Here is a 12,096-nt window from a genome sequence, read left to right as displayed (position 1 = left end):
AGCCAGATAAGTTTTTTCTTTTACTGCAAAGGACATTAATGGGACAATTGATGAAATATGAATAAATTGAGTAGATTCAAGTGTTATATCAAGGTTAATTTCCTGCTTTTGATAATTATACCATTGTTCTCAAAGAGAATGTTCTTGCTTTAAGAAATATTTTGGAGTAAAAAGAGCTTTATGTCTGTAGCTTTCAATCAATTCAGATAAATATATGTGTGTGTATGCACACACACAAATCAATACAGAGAGAAAAAATAAAGCAAACGTAACATTTGAGATGATCTGGATGAAGAGTTTAGGAATTCTTTGTATTATTTTTGCAATGTTTTTATACAAATAAAAAATTTAACCAGGTGCAAACAGACTCTTCTGTTATTCCCAGTAATACATCCCTGAGAGTGACACAAAAATACTGTCTTTTTGTCATAGTGTTATTAGGAAGATCCCACCATCAGATACTCATTACAGAAATCATTTAGGAACCAAGAGATGTTATGTCTGTGTTCTTCCCAAGACAGAAGGAAGTTAAAATGACAAATAAGACTCACCACCCTGAAGTGGTTTCAAGAAAATGCACTATAATTGTTTCAGAAAGAATTATTTGGAAAGGAAAATATTTTTTGCTCTGCTTCTCATATTGCATCTATATCAGACAGGTTGATCTTATTAAAGATAATTGAAATGGAATTTTAAAGCGTATTTTTTTAGGTGCTTCAAAACCCTGAATAAATTGAAATGGAGCCAGTTCCCCCAGATACATACTTGAAGTAATTGTTTTTCAAACTTTATTGAAGGCATTTCGGAACCAGGTCAGAGTTTTGTGTGGGTTAACATTTCCTATTATTTCACTCTCCTTTCAAGGTTAGCCACTGTATACTAGGACTAAATTTAATAAGGGACAAGCAAATAGTATTGGATGGTTAGCTCTGTTTAATTGCCCCTCAAGTCTACCCACTAAAATTTAACAATATATAATAATATAACATATAATAATATAATAATAAAGACTAAAGTCTTTATACTGAGACGTTTGGTCACCTATAAGCACATATTCTGTTACAACCTGCCTCTGCCTTATTTACATAATAAATATGATGTGTGGGAAGTGCAACTACTTAGCTGGGTAAGCAATTACTTATTTAGGTAAGTCAATTTGTTTCTGTGGGTGTCACTTTTCCTTATCATTAAAAAGAAGCACATTGAACTACATGACTTCAAGTTCCTCTTCAGCTCTAAGAATACTTGTATTAGGGTTCTCCACAGAAACAGAACTAACAGGATGGGAGGGGGAGAGAATGAGAGAGAAGGAGTGAAATTCTGACTGATTTTAAGCGATTGGCTCACATGATCATATAAGTGCAAGTCTAAAATCTATGGAGTCAGTTGGTAGGCTGGAGATCCAAGGAAGAGTTGCAGTTTGAATCCAAAGGCTTTCTGCTAGCAGAATCTCAAGTTGGTTGGAGGAGTCCAATCTTATTTGTTGTATTTTTTTCTTTGATAGACTCCCTGCCCAGCATGGGGTTTAAAATAAAGACCCTGAGATCAAGAATAACATCCTCTACCAACTGAGCCAGCCAGACACCCCTCAACCTTACTTCTATTAACATCTTCAATTGATTGCATGAGGCCCACCTACATTACTCAGGGTAATCTGCCTCACTCAAAGCCCACGAATATAAATGTTGATCCCATTCAAAAACATCTTCACAGAAACATCCAGAACTTTTGCCAAAAATTTGGACACTCTGGTCCAGCCAGGTTACCCACAAAAATGACTATGATAATACTTAATGTTATAATTACTTCAAAAGTTTAAAAGTCAGAAGCAGTGTAAGGAAAAAATTATTGTCATAATATTCATACAGAGAATCCTAATAAACTCGACCCCAACTCCTTGAAAAGCATTGTAGTTTTTAAACAAGTGAGATGTTCTTTCTCATTGTGTTTGAGCCAATGCATGGAGTAAAATTAGCTGGTAAGCAGCATTTTCAACTACCAACAGGACATTGCATATAATGTCAAAATAGGTGACTTCAATAAAACAGTTTGAATCCTTCTATTGAATCCACCTCATATCTACTAAAGATGGTTCTGGCATAAAAATCTCAGAATGTAGGTTTGAACAGAATTCAGAGGCCTATTATCTGTGTCCTTTTTTCTAGAATTGTACATCCCAGCTTCCTTCATATGGATTCTAGCTCATTGTTTCAGTGTTGTAAAATCATATTTGGAGTAACATAACAGTCCTCCCATCACATTATGAGGAATATTTATCTCAGCAATAAAAATGCATTAACTAGCAATCATGTTATCACTTATTTAAAAATTAACAGTTTTGAAGTAAAGAAAAATAGCAATGTTATACTGATACTACCAAAAGGAAACATAAATCTCTTTTATTTGCCTTTAGACTCTTATTCCTCCAAGGATTCTAATATCTTGGAATGTGGGACCAACTCTAAGGCAAGCAATAGGCTTCCACTAGTATTCTCTCACCATCACAAAATAACTCTGAGCAAATTTAATTTTAATCACTGCACTAGTGCCCAACAAGAAAATGTAAGTGAAAGAAGCCACAATTTGAGAATATAGCACTCCTTGGTCTTTCCAACATTTCTTAGTCTTTTGCTGACTCATTCACCTGAGAACTTTGGTTATAAATGCAAGAAAGAACCCACGTGGTGGTCTAGTTCCAGAATTCCCAGCAAGACTCACTTTCTTGTTATTAAAAAGAGTGGAAAGTGGCCATCAGAAGGACTTTTGGTTTGCCTATGCATCCTCAGAAAAGTGTGAATGGAGGTGACTGTTGACCTACCACTTTTGTGCTATTGTGCAAAGTTGAGTCTCATCATTGAACATGGAGCAGTAGTTTAAGAAAGGAAAAATCTGGCAGTCCTCATTAATGAATATCTTCTAACTCTCCTCAATGGCCCTATACTCCAAGTCCCCTCCTCCTCCCAGACTGAGTGAAAACAAGCCATTCTTTTAAGTCTGAAGTTCCTCATCAAATCTTTTGTTAAATCTGTAGGTACCTTCTCAAGGTACAAGAGTTCTATGACCAGGGGGCTTTCACACGAGGGGGCACAGCCTGGATGCCCCAAACTGTTTCTTACTAAGCCTCAGCTCTCCGCAAACCAGATCTGATGACAAACTGCCAAGTTCAACAAAATGAAATTTGCAATATATACATATATCAAATCATTATGTTGTATACATTGGTCTCATATGTAATATATCAATTTTAGCTCAAGAAACTGGGGGAGAAATCATCTGGCATCTGTACCTACATGTTACAAAAGATTATTTGCATACAGTTCCAAGGGTAAAAGAGGTTATTATTGTCATTAGGGTCAATCCTTAAAGGGAATTATTTAAAAGGCATGAAAAAGTTCTTCAAACTGACAAACATATACAATAACAGAGTGCAGTCGTAAGCAAACAGGAAGAAAGTTAGTGCCACCCCATTCATTTCATGAGGTGTTAACTGGAAGAAGGAGGTAGGGAGAATGAATCATAATGCCCATGATTGGAATGCAAGAAAAGTACCAAATAAGTGGCTGGTCAAGGGCCCAGGTCAAGAAGTTCCCTTGCAGCAGACTTCTAACCAGAGCTATCCCAAGCAGAAGAGCACTGAGAAGGCATTTTGGACCTGCAGAGCCCAATGATTCCCTTAATTCCACACTCACCCCCAAAAATAAATCCTAGAAAATACCTAGATCCAATGGTGCCCCAGTTTCCCCTGGGTGTCTTGACATGAAATGCTCAGGATAACTTCCTCTCTTATTGAGGTCTCTCAATAAGATAGGAACTCTTTCTTAACCACTTCACAGGGATTTATGGAAGAGCAAAGTTATATAGGTTTTTACACAGTGGAGTTGGTATTGCCACTGACAAAAAAATTAAGCTCCGTGCATGAATGGGATTGTGATAGAGACAAGGGACACATGGCCTACTTTCAGTCTTAAAAAGAGGTGCTTCCTTAGGAAGAAAATACCCTTCAGTTGCATGGCATGCACTCTTCACCCAGTCTGTTGAAGTTGGCACTCAGCAATTTTGACTCAGAAATTAATTTCGGATACGCAGATCTGGGACTTCAAAAGATATATCTGTGCCAATAAAAAGCATTCAGACGGTAATGACTTTGCACAACCAAAGTGATTCTTAGTAAACAAAAACAGCCATTAAACATATCGGGTCCTTTCACACAAAATGACCAACCAACGTCTGCTTTGTGTTAGAGGAAACTAATGGTCATAAATTTTATTTAACTCCTGCTTCTGTGGGAAATAAAAGCAATGCACATAAGAATCAAACCCCTGGGAAATTGCTGATCCTAGGTAATTCAGTGTCATAACACTGCTGCCCAAAGTACACAGATTTTGCTGTGATTTCCTACAATAATGTCTGTAATCTTAATGATAGGGTAGTTGACGAGGTGCTCAGCAGTATATCAAACATTCACACTCCCTGACGGGTTTGCAACCCAGACAAATATGTTCATCTAACTTTTCCAATGTTGCCTCCCCTGTGCTCTGGCCTGTTACCTTTTCTCCTGTCTCTATGTCACCATTCCTGAAACGGACCGTCCACCTCCCATGCAGGAAGCATATGTGTCTTTGCCCCCCACCTTCTCAAAGAGCTTTGCCTTTGTCTTCTTTCATAGGACATCATCCCTCCCTTTGCACTCTTTGTCCTCTTGACATCATCCCTCCCTTTGCACCATCCATCCTCTACCCCAGTCTTTCCCCTCTTCTTCTGCAGCCAAAGCTCCTACCTTCCACATCCATCTTTGTTTAATTATCTAATGTTTTTATGTAAACATTTGAAGGAAAAGAACATGCCAAGACATTCACTAGGCAAAAAAAAGGGGGGGCGGGTAGCAAGAAAATGAAAGAGAGGAAAGAGAACTTCAAAAGTGGAAAGACAGCATTACTTCGAGAAGAACCCTGAATGCTTGTTAGGGAGAAGAACTAAAACTAGAACTTGTGGCCCTTCCTTCCTTGGGTGTGCACTCTGTTCTCAGCGACAGATCAAAGGAGGCAAATCCCCCTCTGTGGAGCCCTGACCATCAGGGACTGGAAAGTTCGGGAAAAGTTTTCCTGTGTGCAGTCAGAAATATTTTAGAAGTTGGACATTCAAAGGATGAAAGTGATATGCTGGAATAACGAAGGCCAGCCCGGCTTAAATAAATAAATAAGTAAATAAGCATGGCGAGCAGGGAAAATATGGTTTCATTAGAGAAGCCTTTCTGGGTAATAGAAAACTAAAGAAATACTGGGAGAAATCAAGCAAAAGAAAATTAGGAGCCACAAAACTGGAGATAAAGTAGAATTAGAGGTAAAAGAAGCAAAGGCAGGATATAATCTGGAAGGTCAATTGATAAACTATGTAGCAAGCACTGAACCAACACCAATCAATACAGCTCAGTATGAACCGAATCACAGCCTAATAACCACATCACATCCATTTTATGGTACTATCTATCACGCAAACAGCAGGAAGCAGTGGCAATTCAACTTACTGCACACTCCAGCGAACTGGCTTCCAAGCATCGTTTGGAAGGAGCAGTGCAGCAGTCTCTGTGATAGAGGGTGAGGGAGCAGACGGCTTGCAGAACAAACAGCCTGTGAGCTCCTGTAAGCACAAATCTGGGGCAAGAGGGGGACAGAGGGACCAGAGAGAGAGAGAGAGAGAAGGATGTGGGGTGGGCCTGCTCAGATTCCACATGGAATTAGGGAGTTCTGCTGGATACTGCTCTGCTGCATTATGGAGAAGGGAATCGGGGGCAGGCAGTAGCAGGGGTGAGGGAGGCAGAAGGCCGAGGGAAACCTGAATCAAGCACAGAATTATGGAGAAGCAGGGGCTTGTGAGCTAGTTGAGGTGTCCAAGGCAAGATAAATGAACACTTGCTTCCCCAGAATTAGGGGTTTTATTTAGCCTGTGGGGTTTTTCCCCTACCTTTACATCACTGGGGCATTTTCACTTTTCTCCTAAGAGGGGAAAAAAATCCTGAAAGAAAAAAAATACATATTATGTATGTTATTCAAGCAAAAGCCAGAGTGCATGCTCTACACCCTAATATCAAGACTGTTTGGTGGCCGCAGGCTGTCTGCATCATTCTCCTTCCTCCTGGTCTTCTGAGAACCTGCGCTCTTCACTTGGGACAAGGGAGGCAGGGACAGCCACCAAACCTTCCAAGGATTGTATCATATGTATTCTCCAAATTTGTTTCAGATGAACAGCTTTTTATAAGAAGTCAAAATATAGCTTCGTTTTCTTCACTATTATCATTCTCCATCATTATCATTTGTTGTCAGTTTGCTACATTTTGACTTCCTTTCTTTAGCAGAGATGTCAAGTCTGTTGTAAGCTCTGGGTAGAGATGCATGGCACCAGGACTTCAGAGGATTAAATCTATTATAGTGTTAGCATGCAATCACCTTCCTTAACTCCGAAAAAGGTCACAGATGGAAGCCCTGTCTCAACATTGGCTCTGATTACTCTAGGGAATATGTGAAGCATTGAAGTTGGTCAATCAAACCCACCTACCTTGTAAATTATATGTGTCATAGAGTATATTTATAATAAAAAGTAATTTTCAAATGGTATATACACTTCGATTTTAAGACCACTCTACCATTCGCCAGCCACATTAAACAAAACAATAAGAAACTACTCAGGCTAATCAAAAAGGAATGAAACATTCCACATTAGAACTTAGTCAAGGTGTTTTACGGAACCACAAGCCTTGACTGTTGGTATGCAGGTGTTTCCTAGGTACCGTTTAGTGTCCTAAATTTTTGATAGGGACACATGCAAAATATTCTCCCTCAAATGCATTACTTGTTCTCTGAGGAATTTACATTTTTCCCTAAACAATTTGGCCGCCAAGGTAAGAACATAACAAAGTTCTCCTCTCCTGTCCTTGTTAGGGATATAGAAGTGAGGGGGCAGATAATAATAAAAAGCATAGACTTTGCCAAACTGAGCCAAAACCAACCTGAAAGCCTTCAGTTTTGCACTGAATTTAGAATCCAAAGCTTAAATCCAAATGCCTGAAACTATATCCTTTTGTTCTCCCAGATATATCTTCAGCCTCCAAATCGAGCAAATGTTTTTCCCACAGATGACCTTTTAAACATGTTAGCTTACTTTCATGTCCCATTTTTTTTCCAAATTGCATCAAGCAATTTTTAAAATGAGACTCACAGCACTTCACCTTGTGTCTCATCTAACAACAGATATGCGCAATCCTACAATGACCCAGAAATCCTTAAAGCTGTGTCTCTTTCCTATATAAATCATTCTTCTACTATAGCACACCTTGTACATTGTCACATATGAATGCAGGTAGGTGTTATAACTAGACACTCAATGGGAAGAAGGTATATGCATGTGTGAAAGGCCATGAATGTGATGGTGGAAGCATGTTGAGGTCAGAAATGAAGGGGGGAAGGAGAGAAAAGTGAAACTCTGCAGGTGCACAAGCATTTAGAAAGAAGTACATCATGGCTGGTTCCTTTTAGCAAAGATTATACCTTTAAACTCAGGAACAATGAAGAAAATTTAAAAATAAAGTTAGGAACAAATCTAGATGGGCAGAAATCAAAACCCAAAAGGTGGAGGGAAATTAAAATGAGTACATCAGTAATTTAAATAAATTCAGGTATCCAGATTTAAAAGGAAGGAAGGAAGGAAGGAAGGAAGGAAGGAAGGAAGGAAGGAAGGAAGGAAGGAAGGAAGGAAGGAAGGAAGGAGGAAGGAAGGAAAGGGACTCCTAGAAAAAGGGCACTATCTTTGTTGCAATCTTATAATCTTTGAAAATAACATAAAAAAGAAGACAGAGACAGACAAGTGTTGTTATTCCTCAAGTAAATTTTAAGATGAATTCTGGAAAATACAGACCTGTTTTTCCTGATGTTATCTCCTTGCAAAATGATTGTCATTAAAACTTACAAAGATTTCATTTAGTTCCAGAAACTTAAATGCACAAGTTGTGAGATGGGGGTGGGTGGGTGGGGGGATCTAACTTGGAGTATAGTTTCCCAAAATGGTTTTATGATACAAAAAAAAAAAAAAAAAAGAGGGAAGGCTCAGGCTGTGTCCTTCTAGCTTGTGCTGGATGTGCTGGTGATGCTAACCGAGTCTGATTTTTTGTTTCCTTATTGGTAGATGCATTTTATAACATCCACACTTCTTGCCTCAGGATTACTATGATGTCCAGTGAGATACATAAAAATACATGCTGTAAAATTTCATGGAAAACCAGGGATATTATTATCAATATACACAAAAGAAGATTTTTTTTAAGTTACAGTAGACTATCCATGAAGAGTGAGCCAATACCTGATTGCCATTGATAGAAGAACAGTGAGTGAAGTGATACTTTTTTCAACTTTACTGTTTAGGCTACACCGGTAACAGACCTTAAAGGAAATGATTTCTGTCTTCCTATGTCTAAATGGCTGGCAAGGAAGAAGGACCACTTGCCTTACTCTTTGTCCAGAACAGAACCAAAATAGTCAAATAGAAATTACAAGGAGGGCAGCTCAGGTGGCTCAGTGATTTAGCACCACCTTCAGCCCAGGGCCTGATCCTGGAGACCCAGGATCGAGTCCCACGTTGGGCTCCCTGCATGGAGCCTGCTTCTCCCTCTGCCTGTGTCTCTGCCTCTCTCTCTCTCTCTCTCTGTCTCTCATAAATAAATAAAATCTTTAAAAAAATTACAAGGAGATTTCAGTTGGTTAGAAATTGACTATAAATACCTATGACCATTTTCAAATGCAATTTCTTATAGTTTTAGCTATGGTAAAAGAAAGGAGTAAGTCAGTAATTTGGAGAAGAATCCCCTGACAGTTCTCTATGTGAAAAGCACACTCTTGAGATGCAGAGTGTATATATAACATGCACAGCCTGACAAGGCAGGAAGCCCTTTCCCCCACCAAGAAGTGGAGGTGTTTTCATGTGTACAAATCTGTGAAGAGAGTCAAGAGTTACAAAGCACACACATTCCATGGCCATCCCACAGATCCATGAAGAATTCTCGCTTCCCTCCCTCATGTTCAAGAGACTATTTGCTAGAGTGGGCACTTCTCATTTCCCAAGAGCCTCATCCTTGTTCTTCGAAAATTGCCCCTCACCATAAATTGCCCCTAACTCTTGGGGTGTGCAATAGGGCAGATAAAAGGCATCCCCATCTATTCCCTCCACTTGGAAAAATAGAGCAACGACTTCATCATAATCAAGAATCCACATACAGGGATCCCTGGGTGGCGCAGCGGTTTAGCGCCTGCCTTTGGCCCAGGGCGCGATCCTGGAGACCTGGGATCGAATCCCACGTCGGGCTCCCAGTGCATGGAGCCTGCTTCTCCCTCAGCCTGTGTCTCTGCCTCTCTCTCTCTGTGTGTGTGACTATCATAAATAAATAAAAATTAAAAAAAAAAGAATCCACATACATTCAAAAGCCCATGACTTTCTGCAAATTCCTGATCATTTTCAATAGAATATTTAAAACTGAGAAGAGAGAGACCAATAGTTGACCAAAACTCAGCTAGGATATCTGCTGACTAAGGAGAAAAAAGACCATGAGATGACTCTGTCAGAAATGGAAAGCAGTCCTCAGAGAGAACCCACTACCAGCTTTCTCAGTCTATAGTAACCAAAAGCCAAACAGCTGGAAAGTGCTGGGATTCGACACTAAACCATGGGTGCAATGTGCTGACTTGACTGGCAGCCAGTATGTGGCCAGCAAGGAGTCCCAAGGGCATTGCTTCCTGTGGAGCACCTTGGTGGAACCTCCCAGAATAGCTTCAACAAAAGCCTGCCTGGCTCACCATTATTGAGAAATACTCACAATCTCATACTTTGCAAGTGCTAGATTCACGTAGGTAGCCCTTTCTCCAAGAATTCTGCATGCACAACAAATATCTAAACCACCCGTAAGTTGCATTTACTCCTTCAATTATGTTACTTGTGTTCTGTTAGTTTTTTCTTGTAAAAAGAGTATTATTTTAAAACTATATTAGAATAGGTAAATCTATAGGGTTTCTGGGCATTGGAAGGGAGGGAGGAACCAAGAGGATTTGTTTAAGGGGTTCGGGGTTTCCTTTTGAGGTGATGAAAATTTTTGGAACTAGGCATTCACAACACTGTGAATGCACTAAATGCCACTCAATTGTCCACTTTAAAATGGTGAATATTATGAGTGCCACTCAGCCATAAAAGATATTAGAATGGGATTGAAGATTTAGAGGCAAAGGGCCTGTGCTAATTAGAAAAATCAACCTCCTGGCCCATAAAAAAACACGCCATTTCCTTCTCTGTTTCTTATGGAGAAACTCTGCCATGGTCACACTCAGAAGCACATGAAATCATCTTTCCCAACCCAGAGAAGTTTTGGCCCTGCGATGAGTTAGTCAACATTGATTGTTCCTCTGGGGCCTGGCACTTGGCATTTAACATCTTCCTTCCCTTTGAGGCTCAGGAAACAATGGAAATACTGTCTTCCATTTTCAGACATGTTACAACTCTCACAAAGAGATCACTATGAAGAGGTTCTTGTCCAATGTACTGGTTGAAGTGTGTCCAATTATTATTGATACTGCACTTTTCCTCAGACGGACTTATTAAATGACTCATATCTGTAGAATTCCTTAAACAAAACCTATTTGGAATTTATCTACTCTATCTTAGAGAATGGCATCCAAGAATAGATATTTCCCACAGAAAGAGATGTGTTTGAAAAACAAAATAAAAAAACACCAAAGAGATCAGACTTGTGGTTACCAGAAGGGATGGGTGGGAGGAGGAGGGGCTGGGGGAAGATGGCCAAAAGGTACAAACTTGTAAGTATAAGATAAATAGGCACTAGGGATGTCACATACAAGATTATCACCATAGCTAACACTGCTACAATGTACATAGCAAAGTTGGTAAGGGAGGAAATCCTAAGAGTTCTCATCACAAGAAAAAATATTTTCTTTTTGTTGTCACTATAAAAGATGATTGATGTTAACTAAACCCACTGCAGTAATCACTGTGCAGTATATGTAAATCCAACCATCATGCTGTACACCTTAATTTATACACTGATGTTTATTGATTATTTTCCAATATAACTGGAGCTTGAAATGTGTGTTTGGTATCACCTAGTATATTAGTAAAGGTTCTCCAGAGAGAGAGATAAAGAAATTTATTGCATATAACTGGCTCGTGATTATGGAGGCTGAGAAGTCCTAAGATCTGTAGTTGGCAAACTGGAGACCACAAAAGCTGATAGCGTAGTTCCCAGTCCAAAAGCCATCAGGCTTGAGGTCCATGAAGAGACAGTGTTTTCAGTCTTCAATTCAAATCCAAATATAGGAAAAGACTGATGTCCCAACTCAAAGCAGACAACAGATCTTCAACTGACTGGGCGATACCCTACCATATTAGGGAGTGCAATTGACTTCATTCAGCCTACCAATTCAAATGTTAATCTCATACAGAAACACCTTCAGACACACCTGTGGCCCAGTCAAGTTGGCACATAAAATTAACCATCACACCTGTTCAGAGACCAGGTGGACCAGGTTATCACACGCCTCATAGCTCCCAACACAGGGTCTTACCAAAAAAAGAAAGAAAAAAAAAAAAAGGTAGAAACTCAAATATTTGTTGACTAGGGAATGCAGTCTTTATTTTCTCCAAATTTGTTAAGAAACGTATCCAGTAAAAATATTCAAGTAGTCCTCAAGCCAAATGAACCATTTAAAATAAACTATATTTAGTTTATTAGCTTGGATGAAGGGTGTAACTGCTTATAAAAATGAGCAAGGAGAGGGTTCCTGGTGGCATAAGACCACTTTCTTGATCCCTTTCAGACCTGTAGAAGTGTCCAGAAATGGGCAGGCGAAGACCTAAAGTAAGATTGTTTCTGGAGAGAGCTGAAATATGCGGACTGAGAATTTTTATTGTAATGTGTTAAAGTAAATAGCATAATCGTAAGGAAACATTCTACATCAACAGAGAGAGGGTATATTAAATCATGTTCTTGTTCAAACGGCATAAAGGTTTAGGGCATGGACAGAAGGAAGAAACAGCCTCGCTGAGGAA

General features: G+C 39.3%; 1 long non-coding RNA gene across 1 annotated transcript in view; it reads right to left on the bottom strand.

Annotated features, from left to right (window-relative positions):
- Positions 1-12,096, bottom strand: part of LOC125754381 (uncharacterized) — a 70,184-nt gene that overhangs the window by 21,059 nt on the left and 37,029 nt on the right. The gene's annotated exons all lie outside the window — the stretch shown is intronic.

This window comes from Canis lupus, chromosome 35 (assembly GCF_003254725.2).
Source record: "Canis lupus dingo isolate Sandy chromosome 35, ASM325472v2, whole genome shotgun sequence".
Taxonomy (NCBI): Eukaryota; Metazoa; Chordata; class Mammalia; order Carnivora; family Canidae; genus Canis; species Canis lupus.
The sequence above is the reverse complement of the archived record's forward strand: the minus strand, read 5'-3'. Positions and strand labels throughout refer to the sequence as shown.